The sequence below is a fragment of the Carassius auratus genome, chromosome 24, assembly GCF_003368295.1.
Source record: "Carassius auratus strain Wakin chromosome 24, ASM336829v1, whole genome shotgun sequence".
NCBI lineage: Eukaryota > Metazoa > Chordata > Actinopteri > Cypriniformes > Cyprinidae > Carassius > Carassius auratus.
The window spans coordinates 13711217-13736112 of record NC_039266.1 but is presented as its reverse complement, the minus strand read 5'-3'; the positions used below and the strand labels follow the sequence as shown (position 1 = coordinate 13736112).

Genomic DNA, 24896 nt, shown 5'->3' with positions numbered 1-24896 from the left:
TGGTTATCGACAGATGCTAATAATCTTGAAACTGGCTTCTATGTATGTATTTGAACTATCACTAATGACTTATGTTTGTAACAGCAAACTGAACATAAATAGTCACACAAAAGACACATCAATTACCAATTTATCAAATTACAATGATCATTTATAATGGTGAAAATTTGAATTTGGAATGAAAATCAGTTTGAGAATTGTAGTTTAGGGATGTTGCAACAAGTTAAATGTACAAAGCATGTAGAAATAAATGAATTTATTTGGATAAAACTGCATTAGCCCTGATGCTGAACTCCAAATACCAGAGCATTTCTTACCCTCTTTCACATCTTTGCACCCACTGTGTTAAACCCAGCTGTCCGCAGGCAACAGCAGATCTACATCTATTCGCAGCAAAGCGGCATCGTTGACTTTGATGGCAAGGAGTTTTCAACATGTAGGTCTTTTCCTGAAAAGTTTGCCATTCACTCATGGCTCCGGTTTCAGGCTTCCATTGAGAGAACGACAGGGTGACTAGCAGCTGTTCTGAAGGTCTGTGAGGAAATGAGGGAGGCAAGTCATCAGTTTATGGGGATGAATGGGCATAACTAAGTGATCCTAAAACAGAGCATGTCCACTAATTGGGTTTCTAGAATTTCTACTGCACATTAGGGGAAGGAACCTCTAATAGCATCTTTTGTACTGATCACTCTCACTTAGGTGGAAGAAACCTATACTTTTCACAATGCAAATTGAATTACTGAAAGGTTTTGTTTCTATTATTACTCCGTTGCTGTTTTAGCCTTTTTCCTCATAGATTTATTCATCATTGGAGGTTATTTACAGACTCGTACTTTGCTAGCCTTTCAACCTCTTTAGTCTTTAGCAGTTATCAGCTAAAATGATTTCTTTGATTCTACATGCTAAAGCTTGAACAGGTTTGTCGGGACTTATTGATGTGCATTCGAAGTGCATTATCACCACATTATCATGTATTTAACTAGTTTACATGTCAAGAAATGAGAGCTTTTAAGATAGGGTTAAACTTTAATTAATTGTTCAGTGAGTCAGACTGTCATCCTCACCTTGGAATTTTTAAACAGGTCAACACACGCTGCTATTTTATTCTGCATTATTGCACTCGGTATCCTTTCACTCAACAAAGAGGTTGAGAAGAAGTTTAGGAAGATGATACACACCAGTACATATTACTGCTTAGTCATGCTAAGACAAAACAATGGTCTAAATCAACATAATTAAGTGGAAATGTGTAACCTAGGCCTGTGCAGTGTAACACTAATCACTGAGAGAATTATTTTGTTATAGTAACTCAACAGAAAATGAATTGCCCTTGTTCAAGGCGTGCTGCTCTCAGCTGTGTGTGACGACTGGGATTACAACTGCAAAGACTGCTTGTTTAAAAGATGGGGAGTCATATATGCAGCTGTAGCCTATAAATTAGTGGTGTTAAACTTGGACAGGAATGTCACACAACAGGTGCATTGCCTGAATAAAGCTATACTGCTTGGAGTAGTGCCGAGATGTTTTGGGAGAGCGTTTTCTTTTTCTTTTTGCAACACAAGCAGAGTGTTAATTCTGCATCTGTATCTGATTAGAGACTCATTGGCTACGTTTACATGCACCCAAATAATCAGTTTGTAATCAGATTGACGGCTCAATCGGACTGAAAAACGTTCATATAAACACCTTAATCGATCCGATTGAGCTTGATCCGAATGAAATTTCGATCGGATTGAAGGGGGTGGTTTATTCCTCTTCTAATACGATTGAGCAAGCATGTAAATACTTGATTGGATTGAATCACGAAACTGAAAGGACTGCACATGTGCAATGACGCAGAAATAATGTAATGACATATGATGCATGGAACAAGCGCTCTTCCTTTTGAATAAAGTGTTGTATGCATGTCCTCTCATTATAAAACTCTCCTTTCACTCGGCAACTGTGAAGTGAGAAGAAGCAAACTTCTCATCCACAGGCAACCCGTTTTGGACGCAGAAAAGAGGCTTTATATTGCGTGATAAAAATGAGCAGCACAGCAGTTTATATGTATATTTATCCATAAACAGGTAAATATTAAAACAAAATAAAGAAACTGTGTAGGAGAGTGGTTATTATGTTCAAACAGTGAGAAACTCACTTTCACTTTCACTATTTGAGCAGTGTGCATGTCAAAAAAATCTAGAACTAGTCTTGAAAATCTAGAACTAGTCTTGAAAATCTATTATAAACTTGCATGTAATATGTAGCTGCAGATCTGTTAGTTTGTAATGACACAGAAAGTCAGCCCGACACTAATAGCAAGAGCTGCCAGGAGAACATGAAGGACAGCATTCAGAAATGGATTTGACAAACACATCTACATCCTTTCTTTAATGAATGTAATCTGGATGTCATGACACAGTGGCTTATGATGTGGCCTGGAGGAATAATATCACAGAATAACTCTGTTGTCTAAGCAAGAATCTCTGAGAGGTGATTCAGGATCCACAGGCCATGTCCCCATCCATCTGTCCACTAATTAATTGTCTCTTCCGTTCATTACAATGCTTCCTGACATTCATGTCCGATGTAAAAGAGACTTAAAATGGGTTTCACTGTGTAAACTACTGTATATGGTAAAAGTATGTGAACACTGAACACTCAAATACCATGCCTTGATAAACAATATATCACAGCAAAATTTATAAGGAGTTTCTCATACACTGTATGAGAAAATACTAAAGACAACTTTTCCAAAATCTAACTATAAATTATAATATTAATATATTGTTATTGTTCTTTCCCCATCTACTATTATTTAAAAGTATAAACATTTAAAATATTAGTAATAAATAAAATCTTAGCGTTAAAATTTTTTTTTTAATACATATATATCTCCTTGAACTGTCACCTTATCGTGGTGGAGAGGAATGATCCTGGGAGCTATGTTGTCTGGGGCTATATGCTCCTGGTAGGGTCTCCCAAGGCAAACAGGTCCTTGGTGACGGGCCAGACTAAGAACAGTTTACAAACCTCTCATATTAACATACACATCAAGGACCGAGGTATCGCCCGGCATGGCACAGCTGGGGCCACACCCTGGAGCCAGACCCGGGGTTGGGGCTCGTATGCAAGTGCCTGGTGGCCGGGCCTTCCCCCATGGGGTCCGGCCGGGCTCAGCCTGAAGGAGTGATGTGGGGCCGCCCTCCTGTGGGCTCACCACCTGCAGGAGGTAGCGTAGGGAAGTAAGGGATGCCGTCAAGCTGAAGAAGGAGTCTTATCGGGCCTGGATGGCTTATGGGACTACAGAGGCAGCTGACAGGTACCGGCAGGCCAAGTGGACTGCAGCCTGGGTAGTCGTGGAGTCAAAAAATCGGGCCTGGGAGAAGTTCAGTGAGGCCATCGAGAAAGACTATTGGTTGGCCTTGAAGAGATTCTGGCAAACTGTTCGACACCTCAGGAGGGTGAAGCAGTGCCCTACCAACAAAGTTTACAGTGGAGATGGGCACCTGTTGACCTCAACTGGGGATATCATCAGGTGGTGGAAGGAATTCTTTGAGGATCTCCTCAATCCCACTGACTTGTGTTCCATTGAGGAAGCAGCAGCTGGGGACTCGGAGGAGGACTTGTTCATCACCCGGGCTGAAGTCATCGAGGTAGTTAAAAAGCTCCTCGGTGGCAAGGCACCAGGGGTGGATGAGATCCGCCCTGAGTACCTCAAGTCTCTGGATGTTGTGGGGCTGTCTTGGCTGACAAGCCTCTGCAACATCGCATGGCGGTTGGGGACAGTAACTCTGGACTGGCAGACCGGGGTGGTGGTCCCTCTTTTCAAGAAGGGGGACCGGAGAGTGTGTTCCAACTATAGGGGGATCACACTTATCAGCCTCCCCGGGAAAGTCAATGCCAGGGTACTGGAGAGGAGAATTTGGCCGATAGTGGAACCTCGGATTCAGGAGGAACAGTGTGGTTTTTGTCCCGGTCGTGGAACACTGGACCTGCTCTATACCCTTTCCAGGGTGCTGGAGGGTTCATGGGAGTTTGCCCAACCAGTCCACATGTGTTTTGTGGATTTGGAGAAGGCATTCGACCGTGTTCCTCGCGACATCCTGTGGAGGGTGCTCTGGGAGTATGGGGTCGGCGTCCCCCTGCTTAGGGCTGTACGACCTGAGCAAGAGCTTGGTTTGTATTGCCGGCAGTAAGTCAGACCTTTTCCCAGTGCATGTTGGACTCAGGCAGGGCTGCCCTTTGTCACAGGTTCTGTTCATAATTTTTATGGACAGAATTTCTAGATGCAGCCAAGAGCCGGAGAGTGTTCAGTTTGGGGACCATACGATTTTGTCGCTGCTTTTTGTCGATGTTGTTGTGTTGGCCTCCTCAGACCAGGACCTTTAGCATGCACTGGGACGATTTGCAGCCGAGTGTGAAGCGGGCTGGGATGAAATCAGCACCTCCAAGTCCGAGGCCATGGTTCTCAGTCGGAAAAGGGTGGATTGTCCACTTCAGGTTGGTGGAGAGTTCCTGCCTCAAGTGGAGGAGTTCAGGTATCTTGGGGTCTTGTTCACGAGTGAGGATCGGTGCAGCTTCTGCAGTAATGCAGTCGCTGTACCAGTTTGTCGTGGTGAAGAAGGAGCTGAGCTGTAAGGCAAAGTTCTCGATTTACCGGTCAATCTATGTTCCTACTCTCACCTATGGTCATGAGCTGTGGGTCATGACCGAAAGGATAAGATCCCGGATACAGGCGGCCGAAATGAGCTTTCTCCGCCGGGTGGCTGGACGCTCCCTCAAATATAGGGTGAGAAGCTCGTTCACTCTGGAGGTCCTCAGAGAAGAGCCGTTGCTCCTCCACATCGAGAGGAGCCAGCTGAGGTGGCTCGGGCATCTATTTCGGATGCCTCCTGGACGCCTTCCCTGGGAGGTTTTCCAGGCATGTCTCACGGGGAGGAGGCCCCAGAAAAGCTGGAAGAAGTGGCTAGGGAGAGTGAAGTCTGGGCATCTCTGCTTATACTGTTGACCCCACGACCTGGCCCCGGATAAGCAGAAGTTGATGGATGGATGGATGGATGGATGGAAAACACGTTTGTTTTTGTGAAAAGTGGGGACATCCCATAGGCGTAATGGTTTTTATACTGTACAAACTCTATATTCTATGACCCTACACCAACCCTACACCTAACCCTAACCCTCACAGGAAACTTTGTGCATTTTTACTTTCTCAAAAAAAAAAAACTCATTCTATATGGTTTATAAGCTTTTTTAAAAATGGGGACATAGATTCCCAGTCAGTCACCCTGTCCTTGTAATTTCTGTGTCATACAAATGTCATTATACAAAGTTGTGTCCTGATATGAAAAACACACACACACACACACACACACATATATATTGGTAGAGCACTTCGCTATTAAGCGCAAGGTTGGGGGTTCGATTCCCCGGGAACACATGATATGTAAAAATTGATAGCCTGAATGCACTTTAAGTCGTTTTGGATAAAAGAGTCTGCTAAATGCATAAATGAATTATATATATATATATATATATATATATATATATATATATATATATATATATATATATATATATATATATATATATATACATTAATCTAATGAATATACATTAATCTAATGATTGCTGACCAATTTTTTCAAAGTGGAATAAAAAATAATTACGATTATTTTATTAACATCTTAAGCAAACACACTAACTTTGACAGCCTTAAAATACTTAGTTTTCTCAAATTTCTCTGAAACGTTTCATGGATCCCCAGGCATCCCTTGAAGTCCACTGGGACTCTAATTTGAAACCGTACCCCTCGAGAATTTCATTGTATGGTGCAGCAGTTTAATTGGTCTCATCTGCAATTAAGAGGCCAAGGCAAACCTGATAATTGCACAGGGATGCCCACATTCTTTTAGCCATTTACCTGGGTTAACATTTAACAGAATAAAAAAAAAAAAGACCAACATGGATGGTGAATGATGGTGAGAACTTCATTTGTTACTGGTCTTGAGTCATGACATCTACCTAATGGTAGCATAAAACTAATTACAATCCATCCATCTCTTTGAATAATCGGTGACACAGTGTTTGAAAACTCCCTTCTATCGTATGGAGCACATGCTAGTGAGGTGATGAGCCAGTGTGATACACTGCAGATGTCGTCCTCTGCGAATGGCAGTTGATTTGATCAGTGTTTCAGCGGGAGCAGTAGTTAATGTGCCAGGTAATTTCTCACACCACTGCTTCCTGTCAGGATGTATGTCGAGGACATAAGGGATAAAACTTCTTGATTAAAGTCTCTGGCTTTCCTAATTTAATCTTCTGCAAATCGTTGCAGGATCTATTGTGAATGTTAGCAGAAGAGTGAGTTACGATGATATGATAACGTATGCTAAGGCTTCTTGTACTAATTCATAACTGTAGCCAAAGTAAATAAATGTTGACCCATCTAATAACATCACTGTACGGCCCATAGTGTTTGTTGTAAGAGATTAGAAACATGAATATACAAAAGCAACTTTAAAATGTGCAAGAAAAGACAATATCAACAGACAGAATAAGAGGGAGAAAAAAGAGACCTGAAATCTACTGCTCTAAAAACATCACGATACATCTCATTTTCAGAGCAGTGGAGAGGACACAGAATTCAGAGAAGATGACACTACGAAACCACAGATGCTATGCTTCACTGTAGTTTTGGGATGGGCTCGGTCTCAGCGCTCTATTTTAAGTTTGTCCTGACCTCAGAACCTAGTTTGAAAGCACTGTGCAATATTACATCAGACCAAAGGCTTCCTGTGCACACACATAATATGATTATGATTTCTGTCAGATGATCAGATATGTCCAATACCTGGAGTAATGTGAAACTGCCCTCACTTTGCTTCACTTTCTCTTTCAGAATTACACAAATGGATCACTTCATCCTACTCAATTCTTCACGGTCTCACAGGGAGAACTGTGTGTCTTCCTGTTCCTGTCAGAAACAGAGAGGTCAGCAGGGTCACTAAGAGTTATCAGGACGTTTTGATCAAGCCAGACAGAGAGAAAACACAAAAAAAATCTGCTCATCAAAAGGTAGATTTACTTACAGTATGTAGTTAATCATAATTTGGATAAAAACTGGATAAATGATCAAAGAATTTCAAGCATCTGGATTTCTCTTGTTTGCACACATATTCCCTCCAATCATTCATCCAGCATTTCTCGTCGCTGAGCTTTTGTCTAACTGTCCTGTTAAAGGTGAGTGCAGAGAAAATACTTCATTCATTTCTTCTGGAGCCTTTAAACGCTCCCACAAGAGCACTAAATATTTACTTGAGGTGCCTCTGTTTGTTTAAAGTTAGGAGACACACCAGAGAAGCTGAAGAGGCCGGTTGTGGGGGAACTTGAGACAAAACACCTCTTTGCTTGTGATGACTGCCAGACCACCAGGTTGGTCTCGCCTGTCTTCCTTTAAGCCTCATCACCTCTTTGCCTCCTTTTGAGGGCATGAGGGAGTGTAGACCACAGGCCTGCACTAACACATCTCTCTCTTTTCAAGGAATCTGTACAGACTAAGCCTACTGTTACAGTTTTAGCTGGTCTTAAGCTTGTACGTTTCTCAATCATGGTATGGAGTTCAACAATAAATATTGCATAGGCGACTAAATTATGATAGTCATCTTGTCAGTAAGCTCTTAAAGTACTTAAGATACAGCAATATTTCAAACATTTCTGTAGCTCAAAGAGTTTGCAGCACCATCAATCAATGCCAAGATCATAGGTTTGATTCACAGGAAGTGACCTGATAAAATCTATACGAAGAATGCTACAGTATCTAAATGCTTTGGATAAAAGTGTCTGTCAAGTGCAGTTAAACAGGAGTCAATGGCTGGGAAATGTTAATTTGATGAATTTTGATGAATTATTTGAGGAATTTTGATTTGATATCAGCTACCTTGTAAAAATTAAGTTCAGGGATACAAAGGAAAGTAAAGAAATTAAGCTGTTTAACACTTTTAGAGCCAGATTTCCTAAACAAGACAAATTACCATGAGATTGCAATTTCATAGAAAGAAGGGAGTGGAAGGTCCTGTGGGTGAATGCACAAATTGTCAGTAGAAGAACACAGGCTACATTATTTCCATAATGACCAACAGAGCAGTGCAAACTGACAAAATTGGTTCAGAGATGCTTTCTTTTTAAAGCATTAAATAATGGCACAAATACCAGTAAACTGATTGCCACAAACATTAGTAAATCATGTTTCATAATTTATTTAAATACTCTCCTTTATTTTTGCATCTGAAAGAGAAACTCTGCAAATATTTATCCAATAAGGTCAACTGCAAAAATATGTCCATGGCAATGGCATAATAAGGCAATTGTTTTATTTTTTGTTTTATTTATTGTTTTGTTTTTAAAGCTAAAAGAGGTTCTGCACTAGTACAATCTGTTAGTATATATATATATATATATATATATATATATATATATATATATATATATATGCATTAGATCTAAGATTAGTAGCTCATCTAATTTTTACAGGATTGAAAATTTGGCTGACTTTCAGTAGACAAAAGCTGCATGAAACTGTTATGATAAATGTGAGTTTTGAAAATTACGTGATCTAAGGTCTTATAATTGACTCACAGCCTCATTTTCATGCACATAAAACTCAATATGACATCCACACTGACTAAAGTCTATTGTGCCTGGTTCATTGGTGCACATTATGTTCCACAGAAACAATTTTTATTTATTTCTTTCTTTAATTACCAATCACTCTCATTTTACAACCCTAAATTATTTCCCGCCCTTCTTATGTTCTCTTTTAATAACTTAATTTATCAGAAATACTGAATAAAGTGGGTTACTAAGTCCTATTTATGTTGACTTTCGATGAAGTTTTGCTTTGAGGTACTGAAATATATGTATTAAGCATAGAGTAGACATTTTCAAGTTGTGTACTACCAAAAGAATATAGTAAACATGAATAGTAATTTTTACAATGCATACAGTAAGACTAAGATGCCTTCAACACTGATGTTTTCCAAATCAGCATATTAAAATGATTTATGAAGGATCGTGTGTTGGCAAATTTTAACTTTGGTATCACAGGAATGAATTAACGTTTACAGTTTTTCTTGATTGCTAACATAATATTACTGATTCATTTCATACAGTTCTCAAAACAAAGGCATGTCTCTAAAAATGTTCAGGCCTTTTGCTAGTCAATGACTGTTACAGTATACAACATAAATAGAGGGGTGCAGATACAGTAAAATCCAGCAATAAACTTTAAGAATCGTTTACTGTCATTACACTACTGAGATCTTACAGTAAATGAAAAGCAATACAAAAGAAATGTTCAAAGACCAAACAACTGAATATACAGGAAACACACATTGGAATGCACTGTCAGTTAATAAATAAATAAATACAAAATTAAATTAATTCAGTTTTTTCTCGATTGCTTAAAAACATTTATTGAAATTGTGACTCCTTTTCTCGAAACTCTAAACCCAAATCCATAACTTCTCACCCAATTCCCCACACTTCCTATTTTTAAGTCAAAATGAATCTGTCCACTCAAAACTATTGTGTATAAATATACACAAGTTGGTGTGTAGTTTTGAGAAAATAGTGAATATCGTTTCATGAATTGTGTGTTAGCAATCGAGAAAAACTCTAAAAATGCATTAGAATAGAAAACGATAATTCTAAATGCAGAAGGTGTAATATTTCATAGTATTATTGATCTTACTGTATTTTTCATCAAATAAATGAAGCCTTGGTTGGCATAAGATACTCGTTTTAAAAACAATTTTAAAAAATCTCCCCCAAAAAGTTTAAATGGTAGCATACAAAGCCAGTATATATTTGCACTAATCATCTTCCAGAGCAAAGCATGTCTAATACAGCAATTCATGACAATCACGTTCCAAGATCATGTGCCAATGTTTTCAGCCTGCTTTATCTGGCCTCTCAGACCTTAACAGTTACAACTGAGATCACCGCAATGGGGCAGTTAATCAGGGCCCGGCGCATATAGTGATTCAGCATCAACCGAAAAATGCTTTATCCCTCATTGCTCTTAAATATTTAACAGAGAGCTAATCAAATATTTAACAGACAACAATAATCTGGCGAACAAAAGAACAAGGTGTTTTCCTCAACTGTTTCAAGACTGTTAGGGTAATTCACATAGTGCTATTTACATCCCCATACCCTTAAGTACTAGGTTATAACCATGATATGGTTTTTCAAACAATGTGGTAATACTATAGTACTTTAGTATAAATATGCAAACTTCTCTTAATGATTTCTTTCCATCATTATTTATTTTTAGACTTTATAATTGAGACCTGCACGTGGAACAATGTAATTTCATATTTAGTGTTACATTCAGTGGAAAATACCCAACTCTTTAGGGCAATTAAAAACACATGATAAAATGTTGTTCTGTACAGATAATTGCTTTTACAGTGTCTGTGGACATGTTGTTTCACGGATCAGCAGTTAATTCGATTTGTATAGCCATTATTGAGGAATGCACTGACTCAATGCATCACAGTATTTGGCCTGAAGAACTGAGAATTAAATACTGACAATGACTTCAATGGAACTGACTTTGCTCTCCTTGGAGCAGCTGACATTAAGTTATTTGCTAAACTGAGTTGTCAAGGCTCCATCTGTATTTCGTGCAAAAGAATAGAACAATTGATGTTGACAAGCCTTAACAAGACAAAAATTCAAATATGAAAGCCATACAGTTCCCGGTCCTTCTCTCTTTTTTCTGTCCTCCCACTCACCTCCTGTTCACTTGTACCCATCACAAAAAAGCACATGGCTTGATTTCTTTATTGTTCCTCACACTTTCGTCCTTGTGCTTAATCTCTCTCACACACTGTCATGCTGAGAAGCTCCAAATGTTTATGTCCCATCAGTCTTTTTCTCCTCTGACCCTGGCGAGCCCCCTGCAGAGTGACTTCTGACCTCCCACCTGTTACTTCCTGTCACTGAGTTTGAAAAATTGGCTTTGGAAGGATCAAGAAAAATGAATCAAATATTTATTTACTGCTTTTAACAATACGTAGATCGCTGCCGGTATGAAATGGAAATTAGTTAGGTCCTTTGCATGTCTGGTCCCATGAAAAGTCAATGTTTTAGTTTTTTTTTTTTAATTGTTTGAAATATGTTTTTACATTTTGTTCTAAGCCGTAAAATACATTTTTACAGCTTTTTGTCTTAACAAGCTGCTACATGAGACAGAGGTCGTCAAACATGTTAGTTTCAGAAAAGTTGAACTAAACTTTGACAAAGTGTAACAGAGTTTTGTTGCTTAAATTGTTTTGTTATCATTGTCATATAGGAAAGCTTTCCAGGCAAGCACTGCTGTTTGTGAGGTCCATAAAACTACATACCGCTTGCTTTTACCAACATATGGAACAGTTTACATTTCACTGAATTTTTCCCATCAACACTGATTAATAAATCATGGGATTATCTGTTTTACATTGACCCGGTATTACATAACATCCAGTTTACAGTATGTATTGCTGCCATTCATATTCTATAGGCAGCACAGGCCGAACACTCACTCTGTTTACATTGAGTGCACAGATGTGGCGGTCATGTAAGGATTCGGTCTGCTCTTCATGAACTCAACAACAGCAGGTTTCTCTGACACATTCAGGGGGATAGAGAGAGAGACTTTCAGTGAAAAGAATTAGCCAGATTACTCCCTCGGTGGAGTGGAGATAAGACGACAGCTCTTCTATAAAGAGACAAAGAAGAGATCAAGAAACTAAGACACAGACAGAAAGAGAAAGACACCGCTATGATTCTGTCACTTCTTCCATATGGTGGCTGTTCTCCTCAGTGGGACTAATGAAAGGGGTAAGAAATCCCTCTGTGGAACAGAGAGGAGAGGCAAACCCTGAAAGAAGCCCTCAGATGGGACACATCAGAATGTGTATGTCCTCTTCAGATGTTGGGCTTCAGAAAGCTAGAAAGCACTGAACTCAATTTGGCCCTGAGAGATTAGAGCATAATCTCATTGAAGTAAGTGCAGGTATTGAACTTGTATTTAAGAAAAGCTGGAGCTTTGGAGATACATAAATGTCAGTTTTGAGAATTACCACATCAGTGTCCAAAGTCAAACGTCATTGATCTAATCAGGCTTTGTGTCCTCTAGGATGTTAAGATTTATTATTTAATCTTCTGTTTTAAACCCTGTGAGAGTATTCATGAGGTGAAACAACATGTAAAGTCCTACAGTACAACTTCTCAGAGGGTGACAGATAGACACATGTAAAGACTTCAGGTTATTTAATAATCAATCTGCAATATCTCATTTTCACCTCGTAGTGCTGGTGCTTGGATAGAATGATCTGTGGACTTCTCAGCACCAGCCCTTATTTCCTAATTGAGAGGCAAACAACAAAATATTGGCCTTATGTGACATGCCTCAAACATACATCCCTCATCAGAGTCTTTATACCATCACAGCTGGCTTTAATGTAACATTCAGAAATGATTTAAATATGTTACAAGTAAAATTCATAGCAATTGATTCATAGTAGTTGTTTATTGTATTTGATTTTAGATGTAGGGGAAAATAGACAAAAAAAGTCTCTGGAGACAAGGAATAAAATGAAGTTGTGAACAACACTTGTGGGGAACCATAAGTGCGTCATAACCATAAGACTTCAGTGACTCTAGTTCTGTTGTAATGAGTGCAAAAATGATTATTTCAGTACTTGCACAAGAATCCCAAGGCAAAGAATGGGAAGTCTTGGCCTAAAGGCTAGAGAGTTAGACTTGCAACAGTAATGCAACAGTTGCAAGTTCGAGTCTCAGTGCTGGCAGGGACTGTAGGTGGGGGCCTTTAAAATCAGCAAACTAAAGCTATTAAAAAATATTATATTATAAAATATTTTTGCTATTTGAAATAAGACTGGATAAAAATATAAATATAAAATATAAATTGCAAATTAAATGAGAAAAAAATAACTTAAAACTATAATTTGACAGTGCATTGACTTGTTGCCTAAATAAGTACAAAATAACTAAAACTGAAATAAAGTAAATTAAAGCTAAATATAATTATTATGTTATAAAATTACAAAAGAAAAAGTGACTAAAACTATAAAAAAAAAAAAAAAAAAAATATATATATATATATATATATATATATATATATATACCTAACTTAGATTCAATGCTACCAAAAAGTAGTATTAACACAGTAAAAAAAATAAAAATATTAAAAGCAATTACTTTCACTTAAAATGAATAATGCTAAAAATTATTGTCAAGAACTGCTCTCAACCATTCAATCCATGATGACGAATTAGTTGCTCATATAGTCATTGGTTCCCAAATATGATTGCACTGGTACTCTGAACTTCACTTCCTTTCAGACAGATCCCTAAGACCATAGTAGAAGAAAGAAATCAGACGTTTCCTTATTGATATTTCTTTGTAACTGTCATTTCTGCTCCAGATCAAATTTCAGGTCCCTTTCTCAAGCACCCGCTATCAGATAACAGCCCTTAACAAATATTAAACAAACATTTTATTGCACTGTTGCTTGATCTTTTTGTCATCTTCAAAAGATGTAGGATGTCATGTCAAGACATATTCCTATACACGCACTGAGACAGCACTATTAAAAAGGAATTCATACTGTTGTCTGGTTCATTATGGCGACCAGGAAAGTCCTGCCCCCTGTGAGTGTGCATCTGCTCCAGTGTGAAAGATTTCTTCTTCACACCCATACAAACAAATTAAATTGGTCCACTTAATTAACACAATGAGCTGCATGCGGCCTAGGGCTGTTGGTTTAATTTCCTCTGATGGACAGTAAGTTAGGAAAATGAATAATGGTAATTATTAGTCTAACTGTGGATAACTACCTGATCAGTGTAAGGTCAGTACCTTAACACCAATTAGCAGGTTGGTTAACATGGGTTACATTTAATCATGCTTACACAGATTTTCACTGCAAGAGCTTAAGCTTGGGAGCTAAAAACTTTCAAACTTTTAATGCCACAAACTAAAAAAAAAAAAAAAAAAAAATTATATATATATTGTTTTTTTGCTTAGTGTTTGTTGAAATACATGAGCAATAGTAATAGAAAACACAACAGTTTAAAAGTTTATTAGCCGTGAGAAAAGTACACAAAGTCTCTTCTACTGTTCCCGGTTACATAACCGGTTACATAACGACATTCTTTAAAATAACGCCTACTTATTTAATATCTCATCTTTCCAAATGAATAAATGTTCAGAGATCCTGTTAAACAGCCCCTCCTTTTAGTGTGCTGTCTATGTAGGTCAGTCGTACAGTTTAGATTTGAATAACTCTTTACTTTAATATTGCGTGTGTGCATTAGTGTGTAGTTCTTTGTCCATCAGTGTCTGTTGTCCTGGCATGCAGTGTGCTGGCAGGGAAACAAACACACTGTTTGTAGTAGCAATGAATCATAAATTAACAGTGGCTGGAAAATGGGCCAGTGAGACCAGCCCATCATCTTTCTAAGGCTTTTTCAGTCCATCTCTTTTCAACCTCTGCAGCTGCTGACTTTCATCTGGTTTGACTCACGCTTTCAATCTAAGTAATACAGAACTCTTAAAGATGTAAGCAGCGTGACAGTGTGTGCTGAAAATCTACCTGAATAGAACAGGCTTTTAATTGCCAATTAATTCAAACTATTCAGTATCTAACCAATATATCTGTGCATCTTCTTTTCTTTCACTCCGTCCTTTTTCTCAAGCATTTAATAACTATGTTACAGTTCAAAGTCCCAGTTTGCCCACAATGACTGTTCTTTGCTGTCATCAGAGGCTTATCGATTTTAACTTTCATTATCATTGCAAATTACATCACTATGACATGCCCCTACTGTGGGAACTGACCGGCCAATGAGAACTGACCTTAGGCTAAATTCTGTTAACACAAAGGTGAGTAAATGGAGAGGAGATTAGGAAAAGAGTTTGAACTTGATTTTTTTTTGTGTGTGTGTGTCAAAGGGTGTGGGAAAGGGCAGGTATCTGCCTGTTGAAATGTTATGTAACAATTTTAAAAATTGAATCTAAAGAGAAAGAAAGCATGCACAATTCAGTCCACATTCAGAGGGCATTTTTAAAATGTGGCTTATGTCTTAAAGTCATGTTCACACCAAGAATGATAACTATAAAGATATTGTCTGTTTCTTCTAAGTGCACACTCATCTGTCACTTTAAATTCTGATGCTCGCATAAAGCAGGATTGATTCTGATTATGTGTTAATGTTTCTATCTGGGCCACTATTGTCGAAGATCATTGACAGTTAGCATACAGTTTGGACTGGCAGAATGGTTCTGTTCTGGGCAAGAACTCCCTGCGCATCCATGCAGCCTAGCATGGATGAGAGCGTGGAGAGCAGCAATAGAAAGTCTCTCTATGCTGGTTGAAAGTCTCTTCACATTCCAATAGCAATCATTAAGTTAAGTGGTCTAAATGTGTTTATATGTATTTATATATTCTGTGAAAGGCGTAAGAGCCAAAAATGTTCTTCCAGTCAAAACGATCAAATTTTAATTGGCTTTCCTAGCCCCCTGTCAATGTAAGTATCTGCATACCTCTGTGCACCCTGTTCGCGCAGACAGGATACCTCATCAGCGCATTTACTCACACTGTGCAGACAGGGCGAGAATGGCAGACAAGCATTAACAACCCGATCATCCTTCCTGATATTGTAGTACTTATAAGGTTTTCTTGCTGGTGAATGACACATGATGTAACCCAGCGGTTCCTAATTCCAATCCTCGCGTACATATTTTGTATGTCTTGCTAAATTAACACACCTGATTTATATAACCAACTCATTAGTAGTGAGCTACTTGCATGAAATGTATTCTGATCAATATGATCCCTGGCCTACACCGTGTTCTTTGCTACTCCTTGAGCAGGGGTTTACTTCGCTTTGGAACATGGACTGGAATTGGGAACCGCTGATGTAGTCTATTGTAGTAATGTTGTCTCTGGTAATCGGGTCTCTCAGCTCGGTTCCTGAGGTAAGCCATGCTCCGAAGAGCACAAGGAGCTGATGAAATCATGGAAGGCACCTTTTTCAATGGCTGTTGAGCAAGAGGGTCTATGGAGTAGAGAGTCCCCGCGGAGTAACTTTGCCAGCAAAACACTGCTACCTGGCAGGGCATATAAGTTCACCTCATTCCCATATCTACACTCAAGGTATACATGGCTGCTATGGCAGCCAACCACAATGCCGCGGGTGGCAGATCGGTGTGGAAGCACGATCTGATTATTAGATTCTTGTGATGTGCAAGGAGGCTGAACCCTTGGAGAACATGCCTTATTCCTTCTTGGGATCTTTCAGTGGTCCTTCAGGCCTTACAGAGAGATCCATTTGAGGTTCTTCAGTCATTTTTTTGTGACATAGAGGTTTATGCCTTCACTAGAAGATGAATATGGTCTTCCTGACTGCGCTCACGTCTATTAAGAGGCTGTGGGATCTGCAAGCCCTCTCTATCGATGAATCATGCCTAGAATTCAATCCGATAGACTTTCACACAGTTTCTTGAGATCCTGGCCTGATAATATGCAAATTGTGTCAAAGAAGCTTTACATTATTAAATGGGGAAACAGTGTGTCAAAATAGTCCCCTGCACAATCTGACTCTGCAGCAACCTTGATTTAAACTGGGTTTGTCTGGCCAGAGGAGAAAGACTTGTATACTATATACCTAAATACCTGCGATTGTACTTTTATTGGCCTGTTACTTGTTATTATATTGTTCAGATGCGGGTAGGTTTAGGGTAGCAAAATATTAAATTAAGGCAAATAACCGAAAGCAATGGAGTACCCTTTAACAGGTGAAAAGTGATGCTAAAGGGGTACCTTGAGTGTCAAAAAGTAATGCCAAGGGCTCCTGACCAAGCAACAATACGTGACGAGTTGGGAGTTAGAACGTGTTGGGGATCCCCAAAAAGATCTTTTATATCACTAAAAAAGGTCTCAAATAGGAGAATAAAACCATCATAATTGTTTCAGGAGACCAAATACATGTAAACAATATACAAATGCGGCTTTGGGCCATGCTTTCATTTGTAGTTTCTACCAAACATTAGTAAACTATAGTAGATTTACTTAGAGCAGGTATTCATAACACAACATGACACATAGATAACTGTCATAAAATGGCTTTACATGCTGCTTTGCTAAAGCTATAGGACATCCAGGACATGATTGCGCTGATGATGCTGCAGTGTTTTCCAACAGCTTAACGATCTTATTACTTATTCTTTCCATAAAATACATTGGGTGGACCAGCCTTGGCCCTTGTGTAACCTTGCCACTGATGCTAAAGGAAAGAGTCGATGTAAATCACATAATTTTCAGTGTACAGCCACAGTTGTGTTCCACAGCAGAAATGCTGTCAGTGTGAAAGCACAATAGGGGTCTGCTGTTGCCATTATGCTGCCACTTCACACTGCTTGTGCCTGTGGTGTTAAAACAGGCCTTAGTCAGTATGTTTGTCCTGAAGCTCAACTCTCTTGGCTGAAACTAATCCCACAGCACTCACGGTCAGGTCATTCCAGGTCAGGTGCACAACAACCTTCATGAGACACCTGCTTATTCCTCAAACACCAGTTACCAGTTTTTATTACAACTGAATATGGATATTTTCATACAAAAATGCATCGATCCACTACAGGAGACATTTGATCACCCCCTGGAGCCATGTGAGACACTTATTTTATTTTTATGGATGGCCACTTTTTATATAACTTCTTTTGGACTGATGCATGCAATGCCCGCCGAATGACATTAAACAGCTTGAAATATCAAAACGTTTTTTATAAAGCTCTGACTGGATTCATCTGAAAGAAGAAAGTCATATACACTTAAGAAGACTTAAGGGTGAGAAATTGATGGGCTAATTTTCATTTTTGGGTGAAGTACCCCTTTAAAAATAGCTTTTGTTTACAAGGATTCAAATCCAATCGCAAATAGAATTATTTGTCCTATCACTAGACTGGTTATTTCCTGACCTGATTTCTCATATGTTAATATAACAGTGAAAAATGTTCTCTGGTATCAGTGTATTTTAAAGCTAAAAGTAAATCAAACAATTTGCTTTACTAGTACAAATAGTTCTTTGAAATGTCCATATTGTCTGGAATTGTTGCATTTGTGTGTGTCTGAGTTAGTTTGAGCTGCTTGTGTACTGTAACAAGCGCTAGCTTATACCAAGTCTTTCGCAGCTTACATTTAGCAGTAATCTCTTACACTGAGGTACCTATTGCATACACAAGTACCCTTTTATTAAAGCCAGAGACAGACATAAATAGTCTCTACAGCAGAGCACTGACACATCACAGAACACACAGTAGAGAGTATATAACCATAATTCTGTCTATAATCTTAAAAGCAAGCTAGTTTTTGGAGCGACTAACACAGAGTCTTACATCACAGATTGTTTACCTGAACAGCTATTTGAGAACACAGGCGTGTGCTTTTGTCTGTGTATGCGTCTGCATAATTGTCTTGGGGAGGTCTGCTTAAATATTCACAGAGGTGCCTTGCGCTCCCAGACTGTAAATGAGAAGGCTAACAGTGGGAGTCCTGATCTTTGGTGGTCCGAACATGTCTCTTTAAGTGTGTAAATCTGGATGGCTTAGTTTTCCAGTGCTGTTTTTTATGCCTAGAATGCACTCTGTGAACGCCAGCTCTCACACAGCTAACACGACCGAGAAAAAGCAGAAAGCCACTTGGCAGATTGACAGCACAGGGTCAGCAGGGCCAGGCAAAACACAGACGCCACCATCGTCACTGCCGTCTGATGGAAACAGTGAGAAACAGAGAGAGAAACAGAGAGAAAGAAAGAGAAAGAGAGAGAGGGAGAGCATGCTTGCAACATGATACATTCAAAATTATTTTGTTGGTGTTGCAAAATTATGCAATTATGAACAATGCACTTTTAATGCATATTACGTTTCTCAAAGAAACCCATAGTTTTGTAATCATTCATCTTATTGCGACTCAAATTGTATTATTGCCTCAGTGATTAACTTCACTAACAATTGCAGCTTTAAAGTTGAAAAGTTCAGTTTATTTCCATAGTTCCAAATGTCCATTTCTGATCAAAAAATGCTTTTGCACTATCACTCAAAAATGTTCCTGTGTAGCATTTTTCATATATTTAAATGTCTTATTAAAACCTATTTATTAGGTTTTGATGTTTATTATTACTACATATTATTTTGGTGAAAATAAATTAACATTTACTTAATGACTCAGTTTCCTTTAGGTTCATTTTATGAAAACCATCATGGAAAATATGCTAGAAAATATATCTTTTAAAATATATATACATTTTTACATAATCTGAATTTGAATTTCATATAATAGGTTTTTGATGACAGTAAAATAAAAAATAAAAAAATGAAAAAACTTCAGTGATTAGAGTCGCCTCTGAATGAATCACTGAAACGAGTCATTTTTAAAACGAATCCCAAGCTGTTTAATATTGTCCCTGTCCCAAATGGCACCCTAAACCCTCTCTGTCTTGCTCTGTCCGCACTTTCGTGACATAATGCCGCTTTGACATAATGCCGGTTTTGTTTGGTGCTCAGTTTGTGTGTAAATGTATATTTCTGACTAACCTTTTGCACTTTTGATGTAATTTTTTTGTGAAAAATCAGTATTATAGTAATTAAATATTCATTTAGTTATCACCAAAACTCGTTGTAGATCATTTAACCGCTACGCTGCCTCAGAAGCCTGTCCAAAATCAGTTTCATAAGGTGCCTTTGTGCAAAAACGCTGCCTGCAAAGTCATTGCCTCATAAGTAAGCGAGGCAGCAAGTCAGCTCCCTAGACTATCGGATGCGATCATGATTTTTTCAAAATAAGTCAGGACACTAAAAATAGAGCTGAAATATAAAAAATGGGACGTCTGGTCTTCCTAATATTTTTAGACAATTGAAGTGTTTTCTTTTACTTTATTTTATTATTTTTATTTTTCAAATCAGCATATTAGAATAATTTCTGAGGAAGACTGGTGCTGCATGGCTGCTGAAATTATTAATTTAATTTCAAAAATCTAAATTATGGCCTATGCTCTTAGTGTCAAATGCAGAAATGTTAATCCATGTGTTTATGACCTCAAAGTTAGATTATTTTAATGCTTTAATGGGTGATTGTCCTGCACGGTTGGTAAACAAACCCCAGTAAGACCAAGATGCAGCAACTAGCATTCTTACTAGAACCAGGAAGTATGACCATATTAGCCCGGTCCTGTCCACACTGCACTGGCTCCCTATCAAACATTGTATAGATTTTAAAATCTTGCTTATAACTTATAAAGCACTAAATGGTTTAGCACCTCAGTATTTGAATGAGCTCCTTTTACATTATACTCCTCTACGTCCGCTACGTTCTCAAAATGCAGGCAATTTGATAATACCTAGAATATCAAAATCAACTGCGGGCGGCAGATCCTTTTCCTATTTGGCGCCTAAACTCTGGAAAAACCTACATAACATTGTTCGGGAGGCAGACACACTCTTGCAGTTTAAATCTAGATTAAAGACCCATCTGCTTACACATACTAATATGGTTTTAATATCCAAATCCGTTAAAGGATTTTTAGGCTGCGTTATTTAGGTAAACCGGAACCGGGAACACTTCCCATACCACCCGATGTACTTGCTACATCATTAGAAGAATGGCATTTACGCTAATATTATTCTGTTTCTCTCTTATTCCGAGGTCACCGTGGCCACCAGATCCAGTCTGTATCCAGATCAGAGTCTGTATCCTTAGAAAGGACCTCTACAGCCCTGTAAGACAGCAGAGACCTGGACAACTAGAACCCCAGATACAGATCCCCTGTAAAGACCTTGTCTCAGATGACCACCAGGACAAATGATGTTTCCACAGGAAACAAATGATTTTCTGCAGCATGGAATTGAACTGCATGTTTCGTCTGGCCAGAGGAGAACTGCCCCCCACCCCAACTGAGCCTGGTTTCTCCCAAAGTTTTGTCTCCATTCTGTCACCGATGGAGTTTTGGTTCCTTGCCGCTGTCACCTCTGGCTTGCATAGTTGGTGTCATTTCATTTACAGCAATATCCTTGACTTTATTGCAAGTGATTGCACAGATACTGTTTAAACTGAACTGAGATGATTACATCACTGAATTCAATGATGAACTGTCTTTAACTATCATTTTGCATTATTGACAGTTTTCCTAATTAATGTTGTTCAGTTGCTTTGACACAATCTTTTTTGTTTAAAGCGCTACATAAATAAAGGTGACTTGACGACTGAAAACTTACAGAAATACATTTTAAAATATATTAAAATAGAAAACTTTTTCATTTGTGAATAAAATTTACATCTATGTATATCAATAAATGTATGACAATAGATGAGTGTGTGGGAACATGGTTAAAGGCAGAGTGAAGACTGACGTCAGCAGGAAGTGATGTCATTGTTTACAGGGGCCAGAGTAGGGGGGGGCTGGTGTTAAAGAAGGAGATGGCGAAGACAAAGACAGACAGTCCAGCAGTGTGCTCCGATCTTGCTGCAGTGGGGAACTCCATTCAAAACTGGGGGGAGGGATTACATAACACATGGAAAACCATACAAGGAACAAAAACAGGCCAGCCTCTATCTTGCCAAAGGAGCCTGTTCCAGCCTATAACACAGCTGATGGATCCAATTTATCTAAACTGCAGTTCAACAGAGTTCTTTGAGTCCGCTCTCAGAAGTCACATACCAAAAGTTATACACAGAACAATGTTTAATAGACTTTATTCCCTGAAACTGACGTACTAATAAAGATCAGATGAGAGATTTTAAAAAGGGTGCATGTGAGCAGTTACCCATGAAAGCTGAGGAGACTCAAAAGAGCCATCTGTATATCTGTCTAATACTTAAATTTCACAATTGCATCATGATCCGGTGTTTTACTTCACGGCAAAAAGGTACCCAACACAGGTTTTGCTCATGTTAAAGTTGGTTAGTCTGAATTTGCCATGATGACCAATAGAATGCTGCTTGGTTTGAAAGTGACTTCTGTGTAAGCATACCTTTATGTATCAATAGACTATTGACAATGCACCTTTTTTGCCCATCAAATTTTGCTGATGTGACTGCTACTTAAAATGTCCAAATCCCTGAAATACGACCCATCAGAGCATATACTACAATTGCACCCCTATCGGCAAAAGGCTGTTTTCATATTAATGCTTTGTACTCTTTTATTTGCACTCATATTTGTGTTTCGTATAGCTCAGTTGGTAGATTATTGCATTATACCTTGACATGTAATCATGCTATCATGGGTTCGATCACAGGGAACGGATGTTCATGAAAATATACATGCTCAATAAATCATAATTTAGCATGATTTCTGTGAGGGTTAGGTTTAGGGGTGGGGTTAGGTGTGGTCCTTAGAACGAATAAGCCACCTAGTAAAATATGTAGGAAATACTGTGAGATCGGTGTAAAAAGCTCACACATTGTGTTTAAATAAACATGCATTTTGATTGGTAATGACGTTATACGTCATTTCATGACGACAGATGCAACGCGATATTGTCATTATTTTTATGCCCGCTAGAGGTTGCTTAACTTTAAAACGTAAATATAGATCGTAATAAGATGCTTGCACAAACGACCTATATGGTGGTTTTTTTTTGTTGGAGGACAGGCTCACAGCAGTATAGAGAACATGTTAACGAACATCTGCTAGAAGCAGCATTTAATGTATTTTTGTGCTACATGCTTTTTTCTCAGTCACAAATTAATACAAACATAAAAAATGACAGGGGTGAGAAAACGGCAGTTAAGAAAGCATCTGGTCATAGCAATGTGGATGTTTGCACAAGCTCTGCAGTTCCGGTCACATCATGTTCATTACAATAGATTTCTTTAAAGCAAGCATCTGTACAGTATTAACGTGATAAAACAGTGTCAGTGTCAATTAAATTACAACTTCAGTAATTCCTATCAAACAGCTCTTTAATGTGTTCATGCTTCTATTCATGTCTGACCGCAACGGACTGAAGAGAAGAAATTAAACAAAGAAGATTTCCATGACAAAAAAAGACCATTTACCAAATTTACCATCGACCAATGGTAGTTTGAAGATGTTTATCAGCCAGAGCAAACGGCTTTCATCAAAAAAACTACAGGATTCACACAATCATTATTGTGTGTTCATATAGCACAAATTTAAAGTTTAATATTTTCACTTCCGTTTGAGAAACCGCAATAGTGCAAGTAGAGCTCTTTATTACGTTTAATTTGCTACATAAACAAAGGCAGTTCAACAAGACAAGAAGATATTCAAGTGACGCACCATTATGCTTTATATGTGCCAAGTGTAGTAGGTAATTGTTAAAAGTGTCTGCAAAGAGGACAGAGTTTATTATCTACTACTTAGAACATCTATTAGTGATTATTGGTACTATTTGTGGGTTGCGATAAATATAATAGCAGAAAATAATTTAGTCCTAAATCTGAGGCCCCGTATAGTTACATTTATATTTACAGCAAAAACTGTTTCAAACTGTTAACCATGTTCTTCACTGCATCCTTATACCTTATAAGTGTGTGGTCCACCTCCCACAGTCAGACGTGTGTGAGCTATATCACTGCCAAGGGGAACCATGTGAACCTGGAGTAGGATGGGCCAGGGGAAAAAGTTTCTTTTTCTGCTTACTTTTTATGTAACTGCTAACTTTTGCTGTAATAGAATACTTATGAAAGAGTAGTTTTCCTCTTGCATTCAACTGTTTTTATGTGCATACTAGGTGTTTAATATCGCAGACCAAAATGTGCAAAACTAGTCTAAGCTGTACATACAAATCTGAGCCAACCTGTGCACCACACCTTAGTGGTGTACACCTGTTAGTCAACTTTACACAGTCTCTGCATACATGTTTAAGGTGACAATACAAACGAAAAATGAAAAAGATAGGGTGCTATTCTGTTCTGCAGAAATATTATGCCCTGGTATGAATGCTTTGTTCATGCATCATATGAAATTTGTTTACCAATGCAAAATGCTTCACACTTCTCTGAATATTTGTTATATGCCTATTTAAGATATATGTTAGGATGCATAAAAATAGGTTAATAAGGCTACTGAGGTGCCATAGGAACCGGGAATTTTTTTTTTTATAAAATATTGAAGGTGTATAGAAGTGCAATGTGGCTGCACACAATTTCTTTGTGAAATGACATACAGACAAAAGGAACTCAATCCGAGCAAACACACTGCAGCTGTTTTCTTAAGAACAATGGGGGTGTGTGTAAAATACTTTTAACAATCGATTAGACAAGATGACATGTAATGGATTATACATTAATCAAATAAATCAAATAAAATCAGCTTTTTGGCAGACATCAGATAAAATGTAAAAGAATATGAAATATACAATTAAGCCTTTATTTGGCAACTGGGAATATAAAATTGCTCTTTACTTTTATTCAAGCAGACTGACATACATTAAACTAATTGCTTGACTCTTAAACGATGCATTCCTATTCGCATAATGTGAACAGGCATTATAAAACTCCAGCATGTGTATATATATATATATATATATATATATATATATATATATATATATATATATATATATATATATATATATATAATACCATGCACAAATACCCTATTGTCAAATCATCAATTTTATGCTTCAATAATAAGATGAACACATGTGTACTTTTAAAATCTAAATCAAAATTATAACGCAGGGTAATGAAAAATATTGCAACACCTACCCCTTTTGCTCCAGATTTGATTATTTTGTTACTGGTAGTCTATTCCATTTCAGGATGGAGTTATTCTTTGGGTACTTCGTCTCGAGCCCTTTTCCATGTGCTCGGAGCACGC

General features: G+C 38.1%; 1 long non-coding RNA gene across 1 annotated transcript; it reads right to left on the bottom strand.

Moving 5' to 3' along the window:
• On the bottom strand, positions 1 to 24896 carry LOC113042351 (uncharacterized). Its single transcript, XR_003275564.1, has 3 exons — positions 24785 to 24896; positions 6836 to 6958; positions 1 to 533 (listed from the first exon to the last, which is right to left on the bottom strand). It is a non-coding gene; the product is annotated as an uncharacterized LOC113042351 (long non-coding RNA).